The 21,106-nt window shown below is 45.6% G+C and overlaps 1 non-coding gene across 1 annotated transcript; it reads right to left on the minus strand.

The window, feature by feature from the left end:
• Positions 1–250: 250 nt before the first annotated feature.
• Positions 251–323, minus strand: Trnaa-cgc (transfer RNA alanine (anticodon CGC)). Its single transcript has one exon. It is a non-coding gene; the product is annotated as a tRNA-Ala (tRNA).
• Between the last annotated feature and the right edge of the window lie 20,783 nt (positions 324–21,106).

Genomic DNA, 21,106 nt, shown 5'->3' on the forward strand with positions numbered 1-21,106 from the left:
ACTATCAATGGACCACCCTGTATATGACTTTTGTTTAGAAATGTAGCGTTTGGATTCACTGTTCCGACGATATTATGGTGGTGGTGGTGGTTAGTGTTTAACGTCCGTTCGACAACGAGGTCATTAGAGACGGAGCGCAAGCTCGGGTTAGGGAAGGATTGGGAAGGAAATCGGCCGTGCCCTTTCAAAGGAACCATCGCGGCATTTGCCTGAAACGATTGAGGGAAATCACGGTAAACCTAAATCAGGATGGCCGGAGACGGGATTGAACCGTCGTCCTCCCGAATGCGAGTCCAGTGTGCTAACCACTGCGCCACCTCGCCGTTGATATTATGGAAAATACGCTTCGTAATAGAACATCTTTCCTGTAGTAAATCTTGATGACATGATGCACAAATGAATCATCTTTATGCACAGACACATAGTAGAAAACGACGGTTGCTACCCGCCTTTCAGTGTCAATATGGCTTTTAATGCCAGATGTCTTCGAAGAGATGTTCGGCAGGCTTTCGGTGCAGCTAGTGTCATTTAAGCAGAAAGGCTGCATCTTTAGCGGAATGCAGTCTTCCAGGAAAGAAAGGAGTTCGGAAGGAGTTGGCTGTGGCGTACAGCCAGGGACCACTCGCAGCATTTGCGTAAAATGAAAATGGGAAAGTACCGGAAACTATTTTCAAGTTTGCCGGAGTATGGATTCGAACCACCTCGCCTCCCATATCCGGGAACTGCAATGCTAGCATCTCAAGGCGCAGCGCTATTCAGCTCGATGGAGAATTTGAAAAAACGGGTTGCAGTACACGGTTTCCAAATAAAATAAACTGCATCACAAAAAAAGATGGAATTCAGATGTTGCATGTTTTTCCTTTAATTCTTGATGTTTAGTTGCCGAACAGTGAACGAATGCATTCATCTCTTAAGAATTAATTGTGCAGGCAATTCGTGGCTTCAGTTAGTATAGCATTAAAAAGGCCGCAATACATTATGGACGCAAGGATGGGGAATGTAGGACATCGTCGAGTCGAACAAATTCAAGCAGCCCTTCAGGAAAAATCTTTTAGGAACGAACGAACTGTACAGTGTGCTGTCATCACATACCCCTTCCGCTGTCCACAAAACTGCTCCCCACCGTTCTGTTTCGGAACTGATTTTCATAAACGAGCACCACCCACGTAACCATATTGGACGATATTTTGTCATTAGTGGCAATAATGACAAGATTTTGAGCGAATTTTTTAATTAAATGCATTCATCGGCGTTTGCGCGATATTTTTGTTGATGAACGCGATTTTTGAGAACACAGAAAGTCCAAGTGTATATTTTTGCACTGGTTTCAATTTAATGTTATTTGTAACAACTTTTAACGCTCGGCTCCCTTGTGAGATACTGAAATATTGCAACCCCAGACTTCTACTCGTCTCCATACAATGACTCCAGTGCTAACATTAAACTCCTCTAGAGAAGTAATTACCATAATTAGCACACAGTGCAGAAGAACAAAACGGCAGCACTTGCAGAACTGATTAACAAAACAAAAGCTGAACCCAAGTAAGGCCAACACTGTAGTACTTTTGGACTTTGCTAAAGTATGGATACGTGATATCCGATAGTGCAATCGATTGTTTAGGTATGTGGATGGCCTTTTAGAATACTGATAGTGCGTATCGCTTTTTCGTCGTATGATCGGAAATCAAAATATAAGCTGTGATCAAAAAATTTCACTTCGGTGGCTCATAGTCCAGGATTATGCAGAATTAGTATGCTGCTCAGGCAAATTTGACGTGGGCGTTGAGGAAATCATCCCCTCGACGCACCAGGTTGATGACACTCGATTCGTAAAAGACCGTGTGCTGCTGTGTCTACATCTACATCTACATCGTAACTCTGCAATTCACACTTAAGTGCCTGGCAGAGGGTTCATCGAACTATTTTCATACTACTTCTGTACCATTCCAGTCCGCAGCTCGTGGTCGTGCGGTATCGTTCTCGCTTCCCGCGCCCGGGTTCCCGGGTTCGATTCCCAGTGGGGTCAGAGATTTTCTCTGTCTCGTGATGACTGGGTGATGTGTTATGTCCTTAGGTTAGTTAGGTTTAAGTAGTTCTAAGTTCTAGGGGACTGATGACCATAGATGTTAAGTCCCATAGTGCTCAGAGACATTTGTACCATTCCACTCTCGAATGGCGCGTGGGAAAAAGGAACACTTAAATCTTTTCGTTCGAGCTCTGATTTCTCTTATTATATTATGATGATCATTTGTCTCTACGTTCGTGGGTGTCAACAAAATATTTTCACATTCGGAGGAGAAAGTGGTGATTGAAATTTCGTAAATAGATTTCGCCGCAAAGAAAACCGCCTTTGTTTCAGTGATTGCCACCCCAACTCGCGTGTCATATCAGTGACACTCTCACCACTATTGTGCGATAACACGAAACGGGCTGCCCTTCTTTTCACTTTTTCGATGTCCTCCGTCAATCCTGCCTCTTAAGGATCCCACACCTCGCAACAATATTCCAGCAGAGGATGGACAAGTGTAATGTAGGTTGTCTCTTTAGTGGGTTTGTCGCATCTTCTAAGCGCAGTCTTTGCTTCTCCTTCCCCACAATATTATCTATGTGGCCTTTCCAGTTTAAGTTGCTCGTAATTGTAATTCCTACGTATTGAGTCACATTGACAGCCCTTAGATTTGTGTGATTTATCGTATACCCAAAATTTATCGGATTTCTTTTAGTACCCATGTGGATGACGTCTCACTTTTCTTTGTTTAGTGCCAATTGCCACTGTTCGCACCATACAGAAACTCTCTATATCATTTTGTAATTGGAATTGATCGTCTGATGATTTTACTAGACAGTAAATTACAACGTCATCTGCAAACAATCTAAGGGGGCTGCTCAGATTATCACCTAGACCATTTATGTAAATTAGGAACAGCAGGGGGCCTATGACACTACCTTGCGGAACTACAGATATCACTTCTGTTCTACTCGATGATTTACCGTCTATCACTACGAACTGCGACCTCTCTGAGAGGAAATCACGAATCTAGTCACACAACTTAGACGATAGTCCGTATGCACGCAATTTCATTAGTAGTCGCTTGTGAGAGACGGTATAAAAAGCCTTCTGGAAATCTAGGAATATGTAATCGACTTGAGATCCCCTGCCGACAGCACTCATTGTGAGAAAGTCCGTAACTGCATGCTGCTCATCCTCGTCCGACAGGAACAGTCGAACCTTCAAGGCCCTTTTTTTAAGGAACCGAAGGCGTGGCAATTGCGTGGGGATACGTGATGACTATACGGCAGATGCTCGAGTTTTTCTCACTTGAGTTGGCGTAACGTCTGCATTACGATATTTGCGATATGGGGACGTGTTTTGTCATGAAGCAGCAACCATTCCACGACGCTTGCTTTCGACAGACACGCTGCCCCACACACGTACATCATTTTCCGATGGATGTCTGCCATTGTTTATTCTTCGGCTAAATGGCACTGAGCACTATGGGACTTAACCTCTGAGGTCATCAGTCCCCTAGAACTTAGAACTACTTAAACCTAACTAACCTAAGGACATCACACACATCCATGCCCGAGGCAGGATTCGAACCTGTGACCGTAACGGTCGCGCGGTTCCAGACTGTAGCGCCTAGAACCGCTCGGCCACTCCGGCCGGCCCTGGACTGTTGTGTAATCCAAAGAACGCGAATGTGTTACCAGAACGACCACAACGTCGGAGCAGCTTGTACAGTGAAAGTGAAGTAGGGGAGTTTCAAAGGATGCATTGTCGTTGTACTCGCAGACTCGTCTAACAAAACAAGTGTAGTTTTAAGGGCTCTTATCTGTCATTCCAGAGAGCCCTTTTTCTACAGAGAGTTCGAACACTGTCGAGTCACATTAATGCCAGCACCTATCAAACGCCTGAGTAACCACCTGTATCGCGGACAGCTGCAAAACTTGCAGTGAGTCAGAGAGGCTTTGAAGGCTCCACCATGGATGTGGAGACATACCAACTCCAGTGACGTAGCCAGCTGCGCTAGGTTTCTCGTTCGACGATCCATAGCGCAAACTGTCCGAACAAGATGGTCCCACAGATTCTCGATAGGATTGAAATCCAGTGAGTTTAGTGGCCAGAAGAGTACGGTAAACTCATCCTTCTGCTGTTTGAGCTACGCACCTACATCGTGAGCTGTTTGACACGTAGCATTGTCCTGCTGGTAGGTGCCATAGTGAAGACGAAACACAAACTGCATGTGGGGGTGAACTTGGTCCCCAAGAACAGATGCACACTTGTGTTGATCCATTGTGAATTTCAGAATGGCAAGGTCCCCCAGGGAGTGGCACGAATGCATTCCCCAGATGACAACGCTCCCTCCTGCGACACGGACTCGTGCGACGATTGTTGCAGGGTGTACGCTTCCAGATGCTTCACACCGTACACGCCAACAGCCATAAGTCCGATGGAGTATAAAACGTGATTCATCTAAAAAGACTACCTGTCCAGACTCAGTGGAAGTCCACTTGCCGTATTGGTGTGCAAATTCCAACCATCGTCGCCAGTGAACCGCAGTCGCCTGCTGCTGAAGGCTATACGCAGCAACGTTCGCTGAACGGCCGTTGACGAGCGACTGTTGCTAGCCCCTAGGTTCACCTGGGAGGATCGTTGCTCAACATTTACACGTGTATTCACCCATACATGCAGCCGTTGTTCACTCCTGCTATCAATGGCCCGTGGTACGCTATAGTTGACTCGATGCCTGTTGTTTATAACGTCAATTTGCAGTACGTTGTACAATTTAACCACTGCGGCACTCAAACAAAAAAATGGCCCTGAGCACTATGGGACTCAACTGCTGTGGTCATAAGTCCCCTAGAACTTAGAACTACTTAAACCTAACTAACCTAAGGACATCACACACATCCATGCCCGAGGCAGGATGCGAACCTGCGACCGTAGCGGTCGCGCGGTTCCAGACTGTAGCCCTCTTAACCGCTCGGCCACTCCGGCCGGCAGCACTCAAACAGCTTATAAATTTAGTCGTCACGTAAATGCTTCTACTCTTGCTATAAAAATCAATGATAATTCCCCTTCTGAACTGAGAAAAATTCCCATTACCGCAAAGATTGCCATGTTTTCCGTGTTCCGCCCGACACAGTTACTATAGCTCCCCCTCCCCCTCCCCCTCCCGCACTGCTAATGCTGCCACCTGCCGTCAGTGAGTCATTACTGCACGCCGACGTCGAACATATACGATGATCACATTGACGTATCTGGACCGAGTGTACGTATCTTTAACGTTTTACACAATGTTACAAGCTACTGCTAGGAGATGGATCACTCATGTTTTGAGTCTGACTGTGTCCGTTAAATATTAAAATGGCATCACTGTGATGTACGCCAATTCGGCAGATACATTTTCTTGCTGATGATTCTTATTGCCGCATAGCACGCACGACCAAAGCGTAGAATGACTTTCTAAGCACGCTCACAGACTCATATACTCATCCCTCATTTTCTCGTTCACGCTTGGAGATAAAATGAAGTCTGCTGAAATGTGCCGGAGCGTATGTTTACATCTACCTCAGTTAAATTCGTAAAAGCACGTAGCAATTAGGTGTGGTCAAGAAAATAACCAGAAATGGGATCCTGATCGAAGAAACAAAATCTGTTGCTGGCACGGCTGTGGTGAAATACTTCTTTGAGCTGTTTATACGAGGTGCATTCAAGTTCTAAGGCCTCCGACTTTTTTTCTCCGGACTGGAAAGAGATAGAAACATGCGCATTGTTTTAAAATGAGGTCGCGTTCATTGTCAATACGTCCCAGAGATGGCAGCACCGTACGGCAGGTGGAATTTTACCGCCAGCGGCGAGAATGAGAACTGTTTCAAATACTTAAAATGGGACGTTTTCCTTACTTGAACAGCGTGCAATCATTCGTTTTCTGAATTTGCGTGGTGTGAAACCAATTGAAATTCATCGACAGTTGAGGGAGACATGTGGTGATGGAGTTATGGATGTGTAGAAAGTGCGTTCGTGGATGCGACAGTTTAATGAAGGCAGAACATCGTGTGACAACAAACCGAAACAACCTCGGGCTCGCATAAGCCGGTCTGACGACATGATCGAGAAAGAGGAGAGAATTGTTTTGGAGGATCTCCGAATGACTGTTGAACAGATCGCCTCCAGAGTTGGCATTTCTGTGGGTTCTGTGCACACAATCCTGCATGACGACCTGAAAATGCGAAAAATGTCATCCAGGTGGATGCCATGAATGCTGACAGACGACCACATGGCTGCCCATGTGGCATGTTGCCAAGCAATGTTGACGCGCAACGACAGCATGAATGGGACTTTCTTTTCGTCGGTTGTGGCAATGGATGAGACGTGGATGCCATTTTTCAATCCAGAAATAAAGAGCCAGTCAGCTCAATGGAAGCACACAGATTCACCGCCACCAAAAAAATTTCGGGTAACCGCCAGTGCTGAAATAATGATAGTGTCCATGTTCTGGGACAGCGAGTGCGTAATCCTTACCCATTGCGTTCCAAATTCCTTCCTGCACAGCAACAAAAACGTCCGGGAAGGGCTGCGCGTGTGCTGTTTCACCAAGACAACGCACCCGCACATCGAGCTACTGTTACGCAACAGTTTCTTCGTGATAACAACTTTGAAGTAATTCCTCATGCTCCCTACTCACCTGACCTGGCTCATAGTGACTTTTGGCTTTTTCCAACAATGAAAGACACTCTCCGTTTCCGCACATTCACCAGCCGTGCTGCTATTGCCTCAGCGATTTTCCAGTGGTCAAAACAGACTCCTAAAGAAGCCTTCGCCGCTGTCATGCAATCATGGCGTCAGCGTTGTGAAAAATGCGTACGTCTGCAGGGCGATTACGTCGAGAAGTAACGCCAGTTTCATCGATTTCGGGTGAGTAGTTAATTAGAAAAAAAATCGGAGGCCTTAGAACTTGAATGGACCTCGTAGTACACCAAACTTTGTTTTAGGCTTAATACACAGGTGACAAAAGTCATGGGATACATCGAAAAGCTGGCCGGTGTGGCTGAGCGGCTCTAGGCGCTACGGTCGCAGGTTCTAATCCAGCCTCGGGCATAGATGTGTGTGATATCCTTAGGTTAATTAGGTTTAAGTAGGTCTAAGTTCTAGGGGACTGATGACCTCAGATGTTAAGCCCCATAGTGCTCAGAGCCATTTTTTTGATTCATATAAATCATGTCGGATCTCCTTTTCCCTGGCGTAATATAGCAATTCAACGTGGCACGGTCTCAACAAGACGTTGGATGTCCCTGCAGAAATAATGAGTCTTAGTGTCTATATAGCCGTCCTTAAAACCGGAAGTGTTGCCGGTACAGGATTTTGTACATTAACTGACCTCTCGATTTTTATCCCATAAATGTTTGATAGGATTCATGATGTATGATCTGAGTGGCCAGTTCATTCGCTTGAATTGTTCAAAATGTTCACACCAATCCCGGTCAATTTTGGCCCATTGTCATCCACAAAACATCCACCGTTGTTTGAGAACATGAAGTCCATGGACGGTTGCAAATGGTCTCCAAATAGCCGAATATAGTCATTTCCAGTCAATGATCGGTTCACTTAGATCAGAACACCCACAAGCTACATCATTATGTAGCCACCACCAGCTTGCACACTGCCCTGCTGACAACTTGGAACTTCGTGAGGTCTGCGCCACACTCCAAATTTACCATCAGCTCTTAGCAACTGAGATACGGGCTCACATCACCATATTGTAAGGAGCCCAGGAGAGGAGCAGACGACATCGCGTTGTTAGCAAAGGCAATCGCATCTGACGTCTGATGCCATAGTCCGTTAATGCCAAATTTCGCAGATCTGTCCTAACAGACACCTTCGTGTACGTTCCTTATGTAAGTAGGCTGTTTATGTTTTCTTATTGGCAACATTACGTAGCGCTGTGTATGAAAATCACTGGCTGTGCTGTGTGCAGTCTGTGGCCAGTTTGCATTGTTGTCTGCCATTGTAGTGTTGGGCAGCGGCAGCTGGATGTGAACAGCGCGTAGCGTTGCGCAGTTGGAGGTGAGCCGCCAGCAGTGGTGGATGTGGGGAGAGAAATGGCTGAGTTTTGATATATGTAAGAATGGATGTTATGAACTGCTATATATATTATGACTATTAAGGTAGATACAATGTTTGTTCTCTATTAAAATCTTTCATTTGCTAACTATGCCTACTAGTAGTTAGTGCCTTCCGTAGTTTGAATCTGTTATTTAGCTGGCAGTAGTGGCGCTCGCTGTATTGCAGTAGTTCGAGTAACGGAGATTCTTGGTGAGGTAAGTGATTTGTGAAAGGTATAGATTAATGTTAGTCAGGGCCATTCTTTGTAGGGATTTTTGAAAGTCAGATTGCGTTGCGCTAAAAATATTGTGTCAGTTTAAGCACAGTTTCGTATACAATTCTTCTAAGGGGACGTTACACTTATTGCTTTCTGATGTTATTTCTCGCAGTGTTGCTTGTCTGTTGGGCAATGACCACTCTACGCAGACGCCGCAACTCTCGGTCGTTAACTGAAGGACGTAGGCCTTGTCCTTGGTGGAGATAATACCTGAAATGTGGTACTCTCGGCACACTGTTGCGACTGAGGATCTCAGAATACTGAATTTCGAAACGATTTTCGAAATGGAATGTCCCATGTGTCCAGATCCAACGGCGTTCCAAGATCAAAGTCTGTCAATTTCCGTCTTGCACTGATAAGCATGTCGGAAACCGTTTAGCACGAATTCCGTGAGCAAGAACGACAGTTCCACTAACGCACTGCCCCTTCATACCTTGTGTACGCGATACTACTATCCCATCACTTTTGTCATCTTAGTGTGTATGAAAACGAAGTATCTGTACTGCACTCTGTAGAACCCTTGCAGATTGGGAAGTACGTAAGTCGACGAACGTATCTCTCTCTACTGCCCTGTTTAATGTTGGTAGCCACCATTGCATTGCCGCCATATTCTGCGGAGTTGGAGTGGCCTGTTTGGCACCGCAACAGGCACCGATGCACTAGAACTGCCCCAACGTGGTCCAGTGATGAGTTTGCAGCAAGCTGTGCCGTTGCAAGTGTTGTTCCTAGCCAGGGCCCTAACTAATAGCGCTGCGCGTAGGGATTAATCGCGGACGTAATGGATGGCGGTATTGGCTGGAATAATGGACGCTGCTGCCCCGCTGTTGCTGCTCCGGCGGGGCAGAGCTGCGCACCGTTCATTATGCAGCTGCTTTATTTATACGCAAAGCACTCGCCAGCGGCCAAAGTCGAATTTACTCCTTCGGGGTCGATGTATGCTCTTCAGATGTACTCATCCCGTCCTATCCGCCATCATGTTGCCTCCTGATTTTTCTGCACGTTCTGTGGAATTAAACTTAGTAATTTGAATTTACTCTGAATTGCCAACAACACATAATTTTCATTCCCTTAGATTCTATGGGAAAACATAGTGGGTATTTCAGCGAGCTTTTCGATTCGCAGATTTCACTGATTATCTCTTCCACTTAGTATTGCATTGTTCAAACGGAATGCACTGTCCACTTTTATTTCACTGCATAGATATCAGACTAATCTTCTTGCAAACAAGACAGCGTCTTACATTTCACAGCTGTTGTGTGTAAGAGTCTACTCTACTCCGGAAAATTTAATCTGGCGCAATTTTTACTGGATGTGCATGGACGTCCGCAGAACTGTATCCAAGATTGTAGAAAATTTTTAAGTTGCCATTTCTTATGTAACTGACTTCGTAAATAAGAAAAATGTGCCAACGGTCTTGCCGGAATGTTATCACCGGTTCCCATCAGATCACTGAAGTTCAGCGCTGTCGGGATGGGCTAGCACTTGGATAGGTGACCATATGGGTCTGCCGAATGCTGTGGGCGAATAGGGTGCACTCATCTCTTGCTTGAGAAGTAGTGGTTCTGGTCACGAAAACTGACAACACCCGGGAGAGCAGTTTGCTGACCGCATGCCCTTCACATCCAAATCCAATGAACCTATCGGCTGAGGATGGCATGGCGGTCAGTCGGTACTGATGGGACTTCGGTGACCTGTTTACACGGAATTTACATAACAACATGTATCGAGTTTCAAAAATTAATTTGGACAGGTGGTTCTTTTAACGTACTTTATCCTAAACGTTTGAGGGTTATCCACTCAGTAGACAGTACCTGATAAAAAAAAAGTGAAGCAGTCATAAGACATGGCCCAATGTCAGTCTAAATGTCAGTGTAACATAATCTGTATTTAAGTGATCAGAGTTGCAATTCTCTGTGAGTGGTAGAATGACCACCAGAGTGAATTAGTGTTGTTTGTGTCCTGTTTTGTTACCAGACCTGGCAGGCTATTTAAGGGCCGTGACTAGCACCAGATGTTGGAGGATCACTGTGAAGAAGACGGAGATGCCGCAGACCCTTGTGAAAGGGCCTTATTAGAACTGAGCGAGTTGAAAATACACTCATTGTGCGTCTCCATTTGACCTAATGCAGGAATCGTCCAGTACTAAGATTTGTGGTGCATTCGGACGTGACATTGGCTCGCTGTTGGACTGCATGGGAAAGTGAAGACAAGAATAACCGTCGTCAACGTTCCGAAAGGTGAAGGCAGACACAGCCATCGTCAGTGTTCTGATCGAAAGCGTCTGACCACCGCAAATGAGGATCGCCGTGTTGTGCACCAAGAACATCGTTACCCGTGACATCAGAGCCTGCAATTCGGAAGCAAGTAATTGACTCTCTGCAACATTCTGTCATCTCTCCCTCACTGGTTGGAGTTTATCAGCAGCCGGACTAGGGAATTATCGACTCATCAAAACGTATATCGTCGCATTGCCTTCAGGGATGAAGCATGGTCAGCACTACCTCGGATTACCATCGTTAGAGAATATGGCGGTGAAAGAAGAATGGTCCCATTCTTCAAATGTTTCGGACGGACACGTCACGGTGTGGGGCGGCGTCGGATATAACTTCAAGTGACAGCCGGTAGTCACCGAGGGAACACAAGGATACGGATATTCTGTCCCTCTTGTGTTCATGTGTTAGCCGCGCGGTTTGACGCGTCTTGTCTCGGTGAGTGCGGCTGCCCCCGTCGGAAGATCGAGTCCTCCCTCGAGCATGAGTGTGTGTGTTGTCCTTAGCGTAAGTTCGTTTAAGTTACATTAAGTACTGTGTAAGCTTAGGGACCGATGACGCAATCAGTTTGGTCCCATAAGATCTTACCACAAATTTACAATTTACTTTCATGCAGTTGTAGTTGAATTTTTCAAGTGGAAAGTCTCACCCATACAGGGCAGAAGACCCTATGAATGGTCTGCATGATTTTGAGACTACGGTGGCCGTCAAGATCCCCAGAACTGTCTCCGACAGAAAATATGCCGGACTAGCTTGGACTTCAGCTCCGTCCTAATGCCGATATCCAGGAGAACGGGGAACAGTTATAACTGTTGTTAGCAAACATACCTCAGGATGGGATACAATTGCCTACGTCACTCCTCCCAACTGTATATAGGCTTGTTTGTATGTGGGTTCACGCCATGCTGATAAGTGGGCTCATCATACTACGTTCTTTGTAAATTTAACTCCATTTTATAATTTCACATATAACATCATAGTTTTATCTAGTTTCCTCCTCCACTTATATGTGCCTCACATTTTGTTGTCAGTAAATATTGCAAGGTTACTGTATAAAACGTTAAATGAAAAAGACATTTTTTATAAATATGCGTGTTAGTTGTATTTAGTTAATGTACTCGAATAACATCCTCACATGACAGAATAAAACATATCGAACGAGTTAGCAAATGTACTTAGAAAATATTCAACGAAGATATTACTACTCTTAGATTAATAATGTTGTCTTGCGTTAAAAACTGAAAAATGAGCAGTAGAATGAAATGAACATTAATAAATACTGTAGGATGTCAATAAAAATATCAATCAAAAATACACTGCACTAAACCTTTCCAGAGTGGAACAACAGATAAGAAAGCGTAATAAACGCCTATGTACTGAGGTAACAAAGATCATGGGATACCTCTTATCATCGTGTCGGACCTCCTTTCGTCCGCCGGCCGCGGTGGTCTTGCGGTTCTAGGCGCTGAGGTCCGGAACCGCGGGACTGCTACGGTCGCAGGTTCGAATCCTGCCTCGGGCATGGATGTGTGTGATGTCCTTAGGTTAGTTGGGTTTAAGTAGTTGTAAGTTCTAGGGGACTGATGACCTAAGATGTTAAGTCCCATAGTGCTCAGAGCCATTTGAACCATCCTTTCGTCCAGCACAGTGCAGCAGCACAACGTGGCATGCATTCAGTAAGTTGTTGAAAGAATATGCAGAAATACTGAGTCATGCTGCGTCTACAGCCGTCAGTAACTGCGGAAGTGTTGCCTGTGGAGCATTTATTCATGTCGGCCGGCGCGGGTGGCCAAATCATTCGCTCGAACTGGTCAGATCATTGTTTGAGAATATGAAGTCCACGAATGTCTGAAAATAGTCTCCAAGTAGCCGAACACAAACTTTTCCAGTCAATGATCGGTTCAGATGCACCAGAGGACCCACTCCGTTCCATATAAACACATACGGCACTGTTATGAAGCCACCACCAGTTTGAATAGTGTCTTGTTGACAACATTGGTCCATGGCTTCGTTGGCTCTGCGCTACAAAAAAAATGGCTCTGAGCACTATGGGACTTAACATCTGTGGTCATCAGTCCCCTAGAACTTAGAACTACTTAAACCTAACTAACCTAAGGACATCACACACACCCATGCCCGAGGCAGGATTCCAACCTGCGACCGTAGCAGTCACGCGGTTCCGGACTGAGCGCCTAGATCTGCGCTACACTCGGACCCTATCGTCACCTCTTGGCAACTGAAATCGGCACTCATACGAAAGGCCACGGTTTCCTGGACGTCTAGCGTCCAACCAATATTGTCAAGAGCCCAGGAGAGGCCCTGCAGGCAATGCCGTGGTATTAGCAAACACACTCGCGTCAGTCATCTGCTGCCATAGCCCACTAACGTCAAATTTCACCGCACTGCCCTAACGAATGCGTTCTTTGTACGTCCCACATTGATTACTGCTGCTAATTCATGCAGTGTTTCTTGTGGGCTAGCACTGGCACATCTATACCGATGCCGCTGCACTCCGTTATCACGTGAAGGGCCGTCAGCTGTTGCATTGTCCATGGTGAATTTTGTATATTGAGCTACACCTTGACACTGTGGATTTCAACATATTGAATACCTTGATGATTTCCGAATGGAAGGTCCCTTGCCTCTAGCTCCAACCTCTGTTTCGCGTTCGGAGTGTGTTAATTCCCATTGTGCGACCATAATATTGTCGAATACCTTTTAACATGAATCACCTGACTACAAATGATGGCTCCGCCACTGCAGTGCCATTTTATACCTTGTGTACGCGATGCCACCGCCGTCTGAAAAAGTGCGAATCACTCTCTCATGACGTAGCTCACCTCAAGGTGCAATTTTAAGTACAAACGGTAACTGTACGAATCGTATTTGTTTATTATTTCCGTTGGTGTGACTGGCAGAGCAAAACTAAGGAAATACGATAGTAAAACTTGAGTTGTAGTGCTTGTTGTGATATTATCAGCTAGAGTCAGATGCACAAAAATACACTCCTGGAAATGGAAAAAAGAACACATTGACACCGGTGTGTCAGACCCACCATACTTGCTCCGGACACTGCGAGAGGGCTGTACAAGCAATGATCACACGCACGGCACAGCGGACACACCAGAAACCGCGGTGTTGGCCGTCGAATGGCGCTAGCTGCGCAGCATTTGTGCACCGCCGCCGTCAGTGTCAGCCAGTTTGCCGTGGCATACGGAGCTCCATCGCAGTCTTTAACACTGGTAGCATGCCGCGACAGCGTGGACGTGAACCGTATGTGCAGTTGACGGACTTTGAGCGAGGGCGTATAGTGGGCATGTGGGAGGCCGGGTGGACGTACCGCCGAATTGCTCAACACGTGGGGCGTGAGGTCTCCACAGTACATCGATGTTGTCGCCAGTGGTTGGCGGAAGGTGCACGTGCCCATCGACCTGGGACCGGCCCGCAGCGACGCACGGATGCACGCCAAGACCGTAGGATCCTACGCAGTGCCGTAGGGGACCGCACCACCACTTCCCAGCAAATTAGGGACACTGTTGCTCCTGGGGTATCGGCGAGGACCATTCGCAACCGTCTCCATGAAGCTGGGCTACGGTCCCGCACACCGTCAGGCCGTCTTCCGCTCACGCCCCAACATCGTGCAGCCCGCCTCCAGTGGTGTCGCGACAGGCGTGAATGGAGGGACGAATGGAGACGTGTCGTCTTCAGCGATGAGAGTCGCTTCTGCCTTGGTGCCAATGATGGTCGTATGCGTGTTTGGCGCCGTGCAGGTGAGCGCCACAATCAGGACTGCATACGACCGAGGCACACAGGGCCAACACCCGGCATCATGGTGTGGGGAGCGATCTCCTACACTGGCCGTACACCACTGGTGATCGTCGAGGGGACACTGAATAGTGCACGGTACATCCAAACCGTCATCGAACCCATCGTTCTACCATTCCTAGACCGGCAAGGGAACTTGCTGTTCCAACAGGACAATGCACGTCCGCATGTATCCCGTGCCACCCAACGTGCTCTAGAAGGTGTAAGTCAACTACCCTGGCCAGCAAGATCTCCGGATCTGTCCCCCATTGAGAATGTTTGGGACTGGATGAAGCGTCGTATCACGCGGTCTGCACGTCCAGCACGAACGCTGGTCCAACTGAGGCGCCAGGTGGAAATGGCATGGCAAGCCGTTCCACAGGACTACATCCAGCATCTCTACGATCGTCTCCATGGGAGAATAGCAGCCTGCATTGCTGCGAAAGGTGGATATACACTGTACTAGTGCCGACATTGTGCATGCTCTGTTGCCTGTGTCTATGTGCCTGTGGTTCTGTCAGTGTGATCATGTGATGTATCTGACCCCAGGAATGTGTCAATAAAGTTTCCCCTTCCTGGGACAATGAATTCACGGTGTTCTTATTTCAATTTCCAGGAGTGTATTTTAGTAAGAAACGTAACACACACATTCCCAAGACAAGACGAGGAGGGGTTGTTCAGAACTGCCTTGTAATATAGAACACTTCTATGAAGCCGAGACATAACCAGATACTGGCCTATACCTTACAAGAACCATAAAAGTTAAGACCATGCGAGCTAAGCGGGAATTTCCATATCTTCTCACTGTCTTATGCAACCAGTTTATTCGGCTATTCTGTTAGCATTATTAACTTAGAATTTCCTCTGAGGGTATTTAAAGAACTGGTATTTCTGAAAACATTTTCTTTTCGAGCTAAAATAACTCTCAAAATTACAGTAGCTGCATAGAAAACAAGCCGGATAAACTAAACATTTAATTACTGTTTTTATATTCTTAAGGTTTTTTGAAGTACAATTTATGCAAACGTCAATTACACATTTTACAAGAACAACAAAGGGGTTTTTAATATTCGAGGTAAGGTGTCAAACAAATAAAACACCTTAAATACCGAAACAATTCCAGTTAGATCGATATCTCACGCGACATAGTTACATGAAAATGTACGATTTTTATTGATCTGCAGGGATCGAATGAAGGGTAGAGCCACGGGTCGCAACACATCTGAAATGTGACGTCCACTGTTCAAAGTGCCGTCAATGCGAACAAGAGGTGACCGAGACGTATAGCCAATGGCACCCCATACCATCACGCCGGGTGATACGCCAGTATGCCTGATGTGGCTTACCAACAGAAGTACAAGGATAACGTACCAATAGGGACTAGAAAGGAGGCATGAAGGGCGCCAAATACAGAAATAACAATCATCCATTTATTGCACCATTGCGCATGCACATCATGATATATGAGACATTATAATTGCCATACTCAAATCTACTACGACAAAGAATATGTATCACGAAGGGCACACACAATGGAGTTTAAGAAATTACAATGGCACATCAACTCCGCTGTGACAAACAGTGTGCATAGTGAAGGCCGCACAATTTTACCAATGTAAGAAATTAAAATAATACTAGCATAAAATTAACTAAAATGCCTTGAAGGAAATGTTTATGAGAAGAACACGACGGGGCCGCAAGAGAGGAGGCAACACAATACTTAACTCAGGTGCACCAAAACAAACAACGGACACCAGGCCGCGCCAACAACGGACACGAAAGCCACGCAAGTACTCTCTCCGTTGCGGTTCAGCGCGTTCCATCCAAGTAATAGCTTGGGGCGTGAGCGGAAGACGGCCTGACGGTGTGCGGGACCGTAGCCCAGCTTCATGGAGACGGTTGCGAATGGTCCTCGCCGATACCCCAGGAGCAACAGTGTCCCTAATTTGCTGGGAAGTGGTGGTGCGGTCCCCTATGGCACTGCGTAGGATCCCGAAACATTTTATTACTTGGAACAGTACACTAGTGATCACCAAATTAAAAAAAAACAGTAACATTACATAAAAATACAATAATTTAAGAAAATCACATCATCTGATTGTGAGCTTAAGGTCTTTAGGTAATTAACAGATTACGAAGAAGGTAAAGGGGCATGTGCCAGTATTAAATCTTCCGTAATTACACTACTAAATTTCTCAGTACCCAAGTTGCAATTAACGCAACAAGAATTAAATCATTTAAGTGATAATGTTAATTTAAAATAATAATAAAATCATTTCATACAGCAGTGGACCAATAATGGCCCGATCAGTACACCCCAGTGAAGCAGTTCACACAGATGTTACTCCACGGCTCCGAGCACACAGCCCCATACAAAATGCAACACAACCACAGCGACCCGGCGTACTACCAGAACCACCAGGCAGTAAACCAAAATCGTACTAAGGTTTATAATTTATATAAAAAACAGCTACCAGCCACATGTATGGTTTAAAAAGGTTTATTATCTTCAGAACATGTCCGGTTTAGGATTTATCTTTACAAATCCATCTTCAGATGGCAGATTACAAGCGTTCTTAGTTGGACCTAGTTTTGTTTATGTTATTCATTTGCTGCACTGGGAAAGAAAAGAAATATTTTTGTTGTCATATCGGTAATGGTATTTTTACGAAAGATTTACTTCTTTTACAAGATCTAATTACTCAGAGATGGTTTTTATAAACATTAGTAAACTTGCAGGTTAGTGTACTTACGAGCTGTGTAGTTGTGCCTGACGAAATATTCGTGCGTTTATGTTTTCGAACGCAAGCTTGATACACTTTTCAATATGCACTATGTGAGTGCTATTCCAGTCTATGGATGTCACTTTTAACCTCATCATCTTAATTACACACGCAGCACACACGAATAACGTTTACAAAACGTGGCCTAGCTTCACATTACAAACGAGAACAATATTTGCAAAGAGCTTACAGTCATAACGGTGTTAACTTACAGATGCTGCATATTAGATATGGGTACAGTAAAATATCTCTTTGCTATTGTATGAAATTAATCTAAAACGGAATAAATAAAATTACATACAAATAAGATTACAAACATTATATGTAGTACAGAGTTACTGTGTGTTACTAATTAGTTGTTACAATAGTAGGGGATAAATTCTAATATATGACATAATATACAATGCACATGTTTTCATTATGCAATTTTTCAATGACATATAAACAGTTTTTGGGGCCTGTATACTGAATGTGTTTGATGGGATATTGGGCTTAAGTTATTTTAAAAAAAGTAAAAGTTTCTTCAAAGTTATTTAAGAAGAGGGTGTTAACTGACTCTGTCTGTTCATTCAAAATGAGATCAGGGAACCTGTTTTTATGTGTATGAATCTCAATTTCCTCTAGGAGATTCAATGTGAAACCTTTGTCTTTGAGGTGTAATATCTGCAGGTTATTTTGTATATCCTCAACTGTATGATTGTTTTCTGCAAGATGGGTGGCAAAAGCAGATTTGCTTAGGTTTTTCAGACGTAGGGCATCAAGGTGTTCCTTGAATCTTGTTTCAAAAGCTCTACCTGTTTGGCCTATGTAGAATTTAGGACAGTTGTTACACTTTAGTTTATAAATTCCAGATCTTTTATGGGGTATGCTATTGTGTGGGAGTGAGTGTATGACTCTTTGTTGGAGTTTGTTATTGGTAGAGAAACTAATTTTGACATTCTTCTTCTTGAATAAGTTGGAAATTTTATATGAAAGTGGGCCTATATATGGTGTCCCTACTTTTAAAATAACGAGACCTAGCCCGGGCCGGACAACAGACCAAATGCCGGGAAATCCATACGAAAACTGAGCCAACTTAATACCAAAACAACAATTTGTGGACAATATGCAAAACACAAGACCTCTCGATCCAAAGGCTTCCGTTTAGGCGTGAAGGTGGCTCCGAACCACCTGCTGAGGTGGTTCAAATGGCTCTCAGCACTATGGGACTCAACTGCTGTGGTCATAAGTCCCCTAGAACTTAGAACTACTTAAACCTAACTAACCTAAGGACAGCACACAACACCCAGCCATCACGAGGCAGAGAAAATCCCTGGCCCCGCCGGGAATCGAACCCGGGAACCCGGGCGTGGGAAGCGAGAACGCTACCGCACGACCACGAGATGCGGGCCCTGCTGAGGTGCCAAGCGTCGTACGGAGTGCCGAATCAAGCTTAACCTTCGTTAACGGAAAGTGGAAGCACCACAAGACAAAATGAACTCCAATCTAACTGCGCAAGGCAAATTCTAAGGAGTACCAATCGAAGAATGTGCACTTGAAGATCAAACATAAAGCACCCAGACTAACGTGCCGCTGAACGACGCACTTCCATCACCAGCGTCTACTAGAGTACGGAGAGCAGCGTACCCCGTCGATATACATCCATGGGACGGTAAACGAGGATAGCAATCCCAACACCGGGAAACTGGAGGACAAAATGATATCCCGCCGCACATAAAAGGTATTTCAAACTCAGGCTCGACAAACTACAACACGCTAAATTTTGCTCCCCTTGCGAATCAAGTTAAACGGCACACCACGCCACTGTCCACACTATTAACCGTAAAATCACAGTCCGGTGTCCCATCGGGCCCCACTCGGCGTTCAGACGCAAACAACCCCAGCCGAGCCGAACTGTCTTCACGCCAAGGCAGCCACCTCTCACCTCTTTACACGCCTCCAGCTAAGCTCCGGCCAGCGATCACACACGGAAACAACCGCCTACGGCCAAAGCGCCGTCTGAGTGAAAACTCATCACTAAGATCGATACGGACTTGGAAATAAGCGAGCACCGTACCATGGAGAATTGCACCGAGCATTGACAGTTAACGCTGCGAGCGATTTGAGGCCGACATACACGCTATTCCAGCCAGTACACTACTGGACATTAAAATTGCTAAACCTAGAAGAAATGCAAATGATAAACGGGTATTCATTGGACAAATATATTATACTATAACTGACGAGTTATTACATTTTCACGCAATTTGGCTACATAGATCCTGAGAAATCAGTACCCAGGACAACCACCTCTGGCCGTAATAACGGCCTTAATACGCCTGGGCATTGAGTCAAACAGGGCTTGGATGGCGTGTACAGGTACAGCTGCCCATGTAACTTCATCACGATACCACAGTTCATCAAGAGTAGTGACTGGCGTATTGTGACGAGCCAGTTGCTCGGCCACCATTGACCAGACGTTTTCAGTTGGTGAGAGATCTGGAGAATGTGCTGGCCAGGGCAGCAGTCGAACATTTTCTGTATGCAGAAAGGCCCGTACCGGACCTGCAGCATGCGGTCGTGCATTATCCTGTCTAAATATAAGGTTTCGCAGGGATCGAAAGAAGGGTAGAGTGACGGGTCGCAACACATCTGAAATGTGACGTCCACTGTTCAGTGCCGTCAATGTGAACAAGAGGTGACCGAGACGTGTAGCCAATGGCACCCCATACCATCACACCGGGTGATACGCCAGTATGCCGATGACGAATACACGATTCCAATGTGCGTTCACCGCGATGTCGCCAAACACGGATGCGACCATCATAATGCTGTAACCAGAACCTGGATTCATCCGAAAAAATGCCGTTTTGCCATTCGTGCACCCAGGTTCGTTATTGAATACACCATCGCAGGCGTTCCTGTCTGTTATGCAGAGTCAAGGGTAACCGCAGCCATGGTCTCCGATCTGATTGTCCATGCTGCTGCCAACGTCGTCAAACTGTTCGTGCAGATGGTTATTGTCTTGCAAACGTCCCCATCTGTTGACTCAGGGATCGATCCGTTACAGCCATGCGGATAAGATAGTGATACAAGGCCGTTGGGATCCAGCACAGCGCTCAGTATTACCTTCCTGAACCCACCGATTCCATATTCTGCTGACAGTCATTGGATCTCGACTGACGCGAGCAGCAATTTCGCGATACGACAAACCGCAATCGCGATAAGCTACAATCCGACCTTTATCAGAGTCGGAAACATGATGGTACGCATTCCTCCTCCTTACACGAGGCATCACAACAACGTTTCTCCAGGCAACGCCGGTCAACTGCTGTTTGTGTATGAGAAATCGGTTGGAAACTTTCCTCATGTCAGCACGCTGTAGGTGTCGCCACCGGCGCCAACCTTGTGTGAATTCTCTGAAAAGCTAATCATTTGCATATAACAGCATATTCTTCCTGTCGGTTAAATTTCGTGTCTCTAGCACGTCATCTTCGTTGTGTAGCAATTGTAATGGCCAGTAGTGTAGCTTGTACCGTGCCAATTAACTTATCTAGGAAACAACTACGAGTCTCGTCTTCACCAAAGAAATGTATGAGACTGGTGTTTAACAGTCGAGAGAATTTAGAATAGATTCTCAGGCCCACAACTCCTACCGACGGCAGCCAGTGCTGCCGTCAACGGAAGATAGACACGCGCACTCGCGGTACGCTAGCAAGTGATATTCAATTAACACTCAGAACTGCTGTCGCTTCAGTCTCTTCTATTTTTTTTTTATCCAGCCATGACCTGTAGTTAAAAATATTCACGATTGTCGGGCTTGATTGAAGAAGAAACATGAGATATCCGATCCAACGAAAGGAATGACCAGCCACTGCAGAGTGAT

This window comes from Schistocerca cancellata, chromosome 9 (genome assembly GCF_023864275.1).
Source record: "Schistocerca cancellata isolate TAMUIC-IGC-003103 chromosome 9, iqSchCanc2.1, whole genome shotgun sequence".
NCBI lineage: Eukaryota > Metazoa > Arthropoda > Insecta > Orthoptera > Acrididae > Schistocerca > Schistocerca cancellata.